This window comes from Magnolia sinica, chromosome 1 (genome assembly GCF_029962835.1).
Source record: "Magnolia sinica isolate HGM2019 chromosome 1, MsV1, whole genome shotgun sequence".
Classification (NCBI taxonomy): domain Eukaryota; kingdom Viridiplantae; phylum Streptophyta; class Magnoliopsida; order Magnoliales; family Magnoliaceae; genus Magnolia; species Magnolia sinica.
Window position 1 is genome coordinate 137546866 of NC_080573.1, and position 10138 is coordinate 137557003.

Here is a 10138-nt window from a genome sequence, read left to right on the forward strand (position 1 = left end):
GAGTATACGATGAGTATATCTTATCTTGTTAGAGAGTTATCTCTCATTCACTCAACCTGCACGTGGCAGATTCAATCAGTCCAGCCATATACTGCGTTCCAACATGGATAGCATTGAGCCATCCGTTAACTTTATTTCTTTTTAGAAACTAAGCCGTCCATACTATTTCGCAGTGGTTGAATAGACCCGATTGATAGGTCATCCTTGCACGCACACTACAGAGAGATGGCTCTACCTTATTCCGGTCCACCCGGCTCCACCGTATCTTCTCCCACTTATAAAATAAAAAAATTCGCCGGATGGATTAATCGGTCCATTTGAGAAGCTTGCAGCATACGCTCGAGAATAGTGATTCAGTGGAATCGTCTCTACCGAATACTCCATGCAACCTATCTTCCAGCGTACGCCTGAGTAGATAGCTTCCACTGGGAAACGGATTGGCTACTCCCCCTGGCACCAGCCAATGGCTGATGGTCGGTGATCTATGGGCCCCACCATGATGTATTTGTTTCATCCATGCTGTCCATTTATTTTTAAAGATAATTTTAAGTTATGAGACCAAAGATGAGATATATCTCAATCTCAAGTGGACCACATTACGGGAAACTGTTTTGAATGAGTATCGACCATTAAAAACATTTTAGGGGCCATAAAAGTTTTGGATCAAGCCTATTTTTGTTTTTTACCTTCATCTGGGCCTGTATGACCTAATCAACAGATTGGATGTCAAATAAACAGTACATTAGCCCTTAGGAGGATTTTAATGGTGAATATCCAATAACTATTGTTTTCATGTGGTGTGGTCCACATGAGATTTATATCTCTCGCATTCTACAAATAAACACTAAAATGATCTTTAAAAATGTATGAACGGAATGGATGAAACACATACATCATGGTAGGGCCCACAGTGCACCGACCATCAGCCATGGGGCTGGTGGCAGGGGGAGTAGCCAATCCGTTCTCCTTCCACTGAAAGCTTGAAGGGAAGGACGGCCGATCTATATCGTTCCTTTGGTGGACCCAGCATTAGGTGGTGCACATATATATATATATATATATATATATATATATATATATATATATATATATATATATATATATATATATATATATATATATTAAAAAGGGCGAGACTCTATGAGAATTTTCCATCCACCTCACATGCGGCACTGATGTTGAGTAATCCAGAACCCCAACTTATTGTGGGTACCATTGTGGATATATCAAAAATCAAACTGATCAAGCCGTCCAAACTGTCCAATTAATGTTTATCAAATGGTAGTTAAAAAGAAAGTAGTGAGGGGCCCAGAGGGGGAAAAAATAAGATTGCCGATATCACTTTCTCGGTTTAAATTTTCAGTTATGCTCCATCCACAGCTGGGACAGGGATTTCTAACGGTCCAGATTGCTATGAAACTGTGCCATGTGTACCGCAGAGTCACTGACATTTCTTACCAATGAAGGCTTAGAGATAAGACCGTACACATGGTTCCATTTATTAAATAGTACTGAAGTAGCCACGCGTCCATGGAGCCTGCATGTACGTGGCCATTGCCTGAATATCAGGCTGAGGGGACAATCTAAGCCGTCCAAATTTGTCCGATCAACTTGAACGGTGTGTTTATTCATTAAAGCATCCATTAAATCGTTGTTTTTCTTCGTAGGATTTTTCAAACTTGCCAAATGATAGACCTTTATGTCTGTCATAGGCCCGAAGGTCGACCCAAATCCAACCATACAATTAAATGGGCCACGTTTTATGAATTGAGCCTGATGCGACGCGCAATTTATTCAATCCAAACCCATCTTTTAAATAGGTGGGCCCATCCAAAACAAGGAGGCAAATTTTCAATGGAGTTATTTAATACTCAATATGGGATGCAGATTGCCTACCGAGCGCCCCCCATCTACCTGTTTTTTTCGGATCATTTTAGGAGATTAGTTAAATAATGAGGTAGATCCAAATCTCATGTGGACCAGACCACAAGAAAATATTAGTGATTGGACACCAACTGTTCAAAACTTATTAAAGCCTACTGTAATGTTTTATTTGCCATACCACCTATTGATTAGATCACCTAGACTTGGCTAAAGGGAAACCACAAATATTAGCATCATCCAAAACTTTTGTGCCCTAAGAAGTTTTTAAAAATGGGCCTTTAATCGCCACTATTTCTAATAGTGTGGTCCACATAATACTTGGATTTATCTCTTTTTAGGCTTATATTTTAAAATGATTTGAGAAAATTGGATGAATAACGTTGTTAAAACACGCATGATGATAAGACCACAAAGCACAGTCCAGGAGCTATTAGCGACTGACCTGTCAGTAGATAATCCCCAATCCCAAAGCATGACGCTGGAGAATACACGTGGCGCGGATGACAGCAGAGTAAAATTACTGTACCGTGGAACCCACCATGGGTAGGCTATGAGCTGATGATCAACATAGGCCTGTTTCAACCTGAATTGCTCGACCCCTAGGCAACCCGTTTCCAAATTAGGTTGGCATGGCCAACGCAAACTTGAATGGGACAATGTAGCACAACATTGACCCGGTACTTTTGCATTGCTAGAAAAGCATTGTTGTCTCTGCCAAGGTATATATGTTTTATTCTTATATTCTACCCCAGGTTATCTTACCACATGAGCCTAAATATAAGGTAGATTTAAATCTCAAGTGGACCACACTACAGAAAATATTTATAACCGAACACCCGCCAATAAAAATTCCCTAACACCCACTACAATTTTTTTTTGCCATCCAGCATGTTGATTAGGTCACACAATTTTCGATCAAGGGAAATTACGAATATTAGCATGATTCAAAATTTTTATAGCTCTAAAAAGTTTTTAACAATAGGCATTCAATCACAGTTGTTTTCCCTTCTAAGATTCTGTTCTACCTTGCCTTTTTTGGCTAAAATGAGATGACAAAATGCACGATAGCATAGATAAAATACATAAGCCATGACCGGGCTCAGAGATGAACGGTGTTGCAACGAGCCCAAGTCACTTTGGATAGATGTGAACCCAAGTTGCAGCCATGACTATGGTAGTCCTGAAATTATTCCGATTAACACAATCCCCCCAGTCCCAGCCTATCAGTGGTGGACACTTTTTATGTTTTCCTTAAACATTGTTATTCGAGAAATTTCCAACTGTACGACCCAGATATGACCCATCAACCTTTTGAAGCCCACTGGCTTTTTACCTCCCATGAATAAGCTCCAGCTGTACGGCCCCATTTCTCAAGTCGAAAATGCCTTTGCTTTTTAAGCTTTTTGAACCTTTGGCTACGGATTATAACTGTAGTAATAGCCGTAGCTATAGCCATTACCATAAACCACCAATTACAAAAGGGTGGACTGCGAGTTGGGGTCGACCGGGTTTAGATCTGGTTAACCCCGAGTCACGGTCCCACTGACCCGGTCAACCCCAACTCGCTGTTCCACCTTTGTACTTTTTATTATTATTATTTTTCTTTTTTATAAGGAGAACTTTTTCTCTCCTACATTTTTCTCTAATACATATTTATATAAATATGTATATGTAAGCATATAAAAAAAAAAATTCTCTCTTTTTATTCATTTCGTTCTTTATTCATTTAATAAACATATCTCTTAAACCATAATGAGTTACTTGACGTACCATATAGGACTTGGGGGTAGGAGATGCTACTTTAGCTAACCAACCTACTTATTTTCCAAGATTCCATCAAGTCGATGGTCGAAAATTCATTTCATTCACTTTGTGGCCAATTTAAATCAGTTCGTGGTCAATTTCATTCATTTCATTTCACGGTCAATTCCCTTCACTTTCACGGTCAATTCATTTCACTTCATGATCAATTCCATTCATTTCACAGTCAATTCGCTTCACTTCACGGTCAATTCTATGCAATTCATGGTCAATTCCCTTCACTTCACGGGCAATTTACTTCACTTCACGGTCATTTCCATGCATTTCATGATCATTCCTGGCGATTCCGTATTGATTCACGGTCATTTCCATGCATTTCACGGTCATTTCCCTTCACTTCACGGTCATTTTCATGCATTTCACGGTCAATTCCCTTCACTTCACGGTCATTTTCATGCATTTCACGGTCATTTCCTATAAGACCCGTATCCTATACCGTACCGTTCCGTAGGCTTCCGCAGTACTCTCGGTCGAATTCCAGGAACCCTCGACATGTTACCGGTAGTTGCACACAGTCCTGAGTCATATCCCGTATATTTGAGTCAACTCGACTCGAGACTTATATCTTTACGACCGCGCCATCACCGCTGTTCCGATGCCGCGTCTCACGCGTCAAGGCGATACGCAGGCCAGGAGATATGGGCCCGCGTTTAGTTCGAAAAAAACCCCGACGTTGCAAATACCAAGGGAATCTCTACGACATATCACACCACTCCATCAATCAATGTCAAGTACAACCACCCCTCTCTTAAAGTTAACTCTCTCTTACAACTAAGTACATTCACCCATCACTCACCATCCCTCTCCCCATCACTCCATCACTCACATCACCTCTCTCCTTCTCTCTTACACTTCCCTCTCATTTCTCTCATTCTCCAAAAACAAGCAACCCACGTCTCAACCCCCCATGAGAGCTTGGTGTGGCCCACCTTCCTACCACCCAATCCAACCCTTGGATCATCATCTTAACCGTCAAAACTGTCCCCTTAGAGCTCTAGATTGCATGGGCGGAAGAAGGAGTTGATCTGGAGGTGGGTCTCTCTCTCTCTCTCTCTCTCTTTCTCTCTCTCTCTCTCTCTCCTTCCTTTATTTTGTGGCTCACTTAATGAGTGTATGTGATGTCCAAACCATGCATCAAATGGACCCTAGGGCCGTCAAAGCTATATGAGCTCTACCCTCTGGATGATGGGAAAACGTAAATATCATATTAATACAAATCAAGTGGGTCACGTTCACGTGGGACCCACCAGCTGTGGTCCCCACACGTGGGACCCACCCTGATAAATATGTACACGTCCAGCATCCCTGGACGCTGGACGTTGTGAAGAGTGATCAGACAATGAGGTGTACTCACCGCCAAAAAGGTAGTTGATTTTAAACTTTTTGGGTGGGCCACTCATACAGGCCCCACCTTGATGTGTGTATCTAATCCACACCGCCCATCCTATTTCCTAGATCATTTTAGGCGTTGAGCCGAAAAAAGAAGTCACTCTGAATCCCTAGCGGGCCATATTGTAGAAAACAATAGTTTTGGGTGATTTCAATTGTTAGGGCCTGCTGTGGTATTCTGTGCATCAAAACACACCCAATACTGGGCTTGTTAGACCCGTCACGAGCCTAGGGACCCAACCAGTGGAGTAGATCCTCCTGATGTGGGCCCCACCTATGAAATTCTTTTAAAAAATAATATTAAAAAAAAAAGTCGACGCTGCTGCTGCGGACGCTATCAGCGAGCAGCATCCTGGCGCTGACAAAACGGGCAGGGAGAGTGGACCCCACCTCAGGCCCCACCGTGATTCATTTGGGGTATCCACACCGTGCAATTGATGGGTCCCCTTTAGGCATGGGGACGTCCTAAAAGTCAGCCGTTCACGGCACCCAGGTGGTCTGCACCATCAACAACAGTGGGGTTGAAAGTTTGCCATTAAAACCCTTTTTTTTGTGTCACAGAAGTTTTGGATCATTATGAAATTTGTTTTTCCTCTTCATCAAGGTCTGTGTGACCTTATCAACGGCTTGGATGAAAGATAAACGTTATGGTGGGCCACATGTGGGAGCCACTGCATGAGGATTGGCTGGCGTACGGATACACCAGCTATACAGCTACTGTGTAAGACGTCAGCGAGTTCTGTGGGTCTAGCCGTGAGGCTGTGCCACATCCAGACCGTTCATTCATGGGGCCCATTGTGATGCTGGTGTGGCACTTACCTTCCATGTGTACGTGGAGCCCGCCTTGAACTTACGTGTTTTATCCCAGGCGTCCATCATCTAGACGGTGGGTGGCCACCTAATGTATGCGAAATATGCTCACACGGTGAAAACATTAAGATATGCTTTCTTTTATTTTTTTTTTCTTCTCTCTCATGGTATTACAAGAGGTTGGGATATAGATATATTTATATATATATATATATATATATATATATATATATATATATATATATATATATATATATATATATATATATATATGTATGTATATACATATATGTTATATAAAATATGTATAATATAATGTGTACCCACCTTGATTTATTTATTATAATCCACACCGTCCAGATTATGTTGGACAATGCTGGACAATGGTTGGATAGTGCCGATTTACATGGACAATGTTTGGATGGTGCTGATTTGTGCTGATCATCAATAGTGGGCCATGTGCTCCATAGAATGATAGTGTATAGTGATATACATGATGCACCTATGAAAAGGCCTAGCTATATGTCCTAGAGGGGGGGTGAATAGGACAATGCCAAATAAAACTTATAACGGCGGAATTAAAAAGAATATGATAGCCAAAGTAAATCACAATGCAGGAAAGTAAAACAGCCTCAAAATTCAAATCTTGAGAGGTTGATACAAATGTTGTTCTAAGGACAACCTTACACCAAAAACCAAAGTTTATGGTAGGACAACCTTATTTCAAGAAAGATCTTTGTATCAAATCTCAAACCGAAGAAGAATACAGAAATAAATACAAACTAAATTAAAATAAATTGTATTCACAAATGTATTGTTCTAGGGACAGTCATACATCATAAAAATGGCAGGGCAATCTTGCTGGAACAACTTTTAAAAGAAATAGAATATCAAGCTGATAAAGGAATAGCAGAAAATAAATTCTAAACTATTACAACATTCTCACAATGCTTGAATTAAATAATTACAACATTCACCACCATACATACATCCCACAAAAGAATAATTAAAGATCAGAAGTATAAATCATTCAACCACAACACAAGGGATTATAGTGGTTCGCCTGTGTGTTCACCAACTGTTAAACAACAGCCACACAAAATGCTACTCCACTCCTAATATCCTCACACAGGGGATATTAGCGTTCACTAACAAAATAGGTTTTTCCAGGTTCACCCAAAACCTTTACAATTGTGTCTTTGTCTGTGGGCTTACACAATTAAAAAACCCCACTTCTGAGTTTTCCTGGCTCTCCTCAGATAACCAATACAACAAAATTTTTCTGGCAAATCTTGAAAGAAACCAAAACAGAAAGGAATTTATAATTAAATGTAAAGTACCTGACTATCTCCTTCGTTGTAGCAGCCCGGTAGAACTAAATCAGAGTAGATGATTGAATGTCTAAGTTCAATGTCCAGTACTCAATTACAATGGTTCTAATTCTAATAGATTTTAAATTAAACCAAATAGGACTTGCCTTAATTGATTTTGATTCCAAAGAAAGGGAATAACAATTCCTCTTATCAAATTAGATTGGAATAGCAGAAACAAAATCAATTAAATAAAGCTAAGGAAAGAGAATATTAAACAAGCACACTTAGCTTAGATGGAGCACAGAATTATCTCTCAGAAGTTCGACGAAGATTGGCTTGAATGAATTAATTAATTCGATGATTTCTTCTGAGATTCGTGCACTATTTATAGGTGAGCAGATCGCGTCTTCGACTGGTCTAGGGAGCTCTTCGACTAGTCGAAGCAATAACAGATATTTGAAAAATCCAGCGGGATAAGCTTTGACCGTTCTACGACTGGTCGAAGGTCTCCTTCGACTGGTTGTAGGTCACCTACGACTGGTCGTAGATTTCCTTCGACTGGTCGAAGAACCTATAAAACATCGCTGGATTTCGAGTCGAAGATGTTCATCGAAGATGTAGTCGACACTGTTCCTTCGACTGGTCGAACAGATTCCTGAACTAGTTGAAGCCTAACAGATTTTATCCGAAATTTGTAACAAACTCACGACTGATCGAGGAATTTCTTAGACTGGTCGAAACAACTCTAGGACTAGTCGAAGAAGGCCTAGGACTAGTCGAAGAACAGACCAAACTTATATAAAATAAACATTCGATTTATGTATCCAAAGTGACCTACTTCTAAGGTCAACCTATGGTCAGTCAAACCTCAACCATGAAGTATGGACATTGAAACATTAGGAACAAGTGACCTTGAAGTATGAGCCTTGAAGTCTTGATGTAGTTGAAACCTTGATGAAGCTCAACCTTGAAAGTGTCTTGAGTTCTTTACAAACTGCCTTGTACTCTTCTTGAAGTACAGCTTGAGTCTTGTCTTGTGAGCAGTTCTTACATTCAAGATTGATCCTTGTACTTGTGAGCTTTGCTTGTTGCGAGCTTTAGCTTGTTCATGAATGTTGATCCTTGAGAGAGCTTCACTTATGCAAGTTATATATAACAGAGTATAATAGTGATTTTGGCACCACAAATTTGACAACAGACGGGGATATAAACTATAACACTTACAACCTACCACTATTAAAATGATTTGAGATGTAATCCAAGTTCTCACCCACATCATGGTGGGACGCACCATGATATATATGTTGTATATTCATATTGTCCATTCATGTGGCCCCCACATAATGAACGTGTTGTATCTACTTCGTCCATCCATTTTGACGTGGGCCACACCTTGATTTATTTATTGTATCCACATCGTTCATCCCTGGATGTGGGGCCCACCTTGGCGATGTATCTGCCACATCGTCCAGCATGGGACAATGGGCCTACCATAATGTACTTGTTTTATTGATGCGGCCCACTTGATGAATATAAGGCCCATATGATACGACCCAATTGATGTATTTAAGGCCCAATGGGGCGCAATTAGGTCCATTGCAATGCGTGATTCCTCCGTGGTGTATATAATGATGTTTATAACGGGTAGTGCCTTGGGAACAATGATGGTTAGAGGCTCACATTATAAGGATGATGTCGGTTAAATGTCAACATTGTCACTCTCCCTAGGGCCCATTAATAGGCCCATACTTGCCGTGTGTAAGCCGTCTAGGCCCATCTTCGTTATGAACAGAGCCTATCATCACATAACATGCTTAGTATAGATCCATGATTCATGATCATACACATCATTTATATGCCTGATGTGAGGAGTGACTGATCATAGCACATGCCTTCAGGAAGATTGTTTATAGACTCCCTAATAGGCGGAGATGCCCGACATGAGCACTCGGTATGCGCAGGATTGTTGCATGTCTAAAAGCATGATTCATGCACTTACATTGTGTGATTATTGTATGCCCTAGCGACATCAGGGCCATAGCCTCCACAGACACATCGTGGGTGGCTGGATTGGATACCGAAAATATTGTTACTAAGCATCAGGGCATCATAGATGTCCCTGGGTGAAAATTCCTAAACCCCATGGTACCAGAGGATGACTCCAACATCGAGACCGAGTGGATATATGAGCGCACGAGAGCCGAATACTAGGAGGTCGCGTCTCCCACTATGTCGTGGTCGGTTGAAAAGGGGTGTGGCCTTACTCGCCCAAGGGTAGGGGGACAATACTAGGCTGAGTTTGACTAGCTCGTGAATGGGTCCGCTATCGACGTACCGGATAGGTATTGGCAAACTATTGGCCAGGCGGATAGTGAGGTTTCTTACGCTCACTTGGACTATGCGGCTGGAAGAGCGGCAATGCCATTTGGAGTGTACTAAACTCCGGTGATGATCCTAGAGAAGAACCGTACTGATATGTGGACTTATTGAGCAGGAGTTACATACTCATTCATTCATTCACTATCCACTCGGGCTGGTGGTGCGCAACTATTTGTTACGTGTACCTTCGCATGGCCAGGATTTCGGTTGGGGCGCGCAACTAACCTGAGATCAGGAGTTTACCACATCGAGTCTGACTATCCAAATTTAGGTATGGGACTGGTTTGGATAGAAGTCCCTTGTGATGGACCCCATAGCCGGTGATACCACGTACTATCATCCCGACCTCACACTTCAACGTGGTCATTCCATTCGCACCGCATATTGCATTACATCCGCGGCATATGACATTTTGGGTTACTGTGTTTCTGCATTTATATGGTCTAGATACGGCTGACGTATTTGTGAACACATAAGGAATTGTACATTACATTGCATTCTCGACATTTGATATTTGGCTCTTTATGACTTCTCATTTGCAT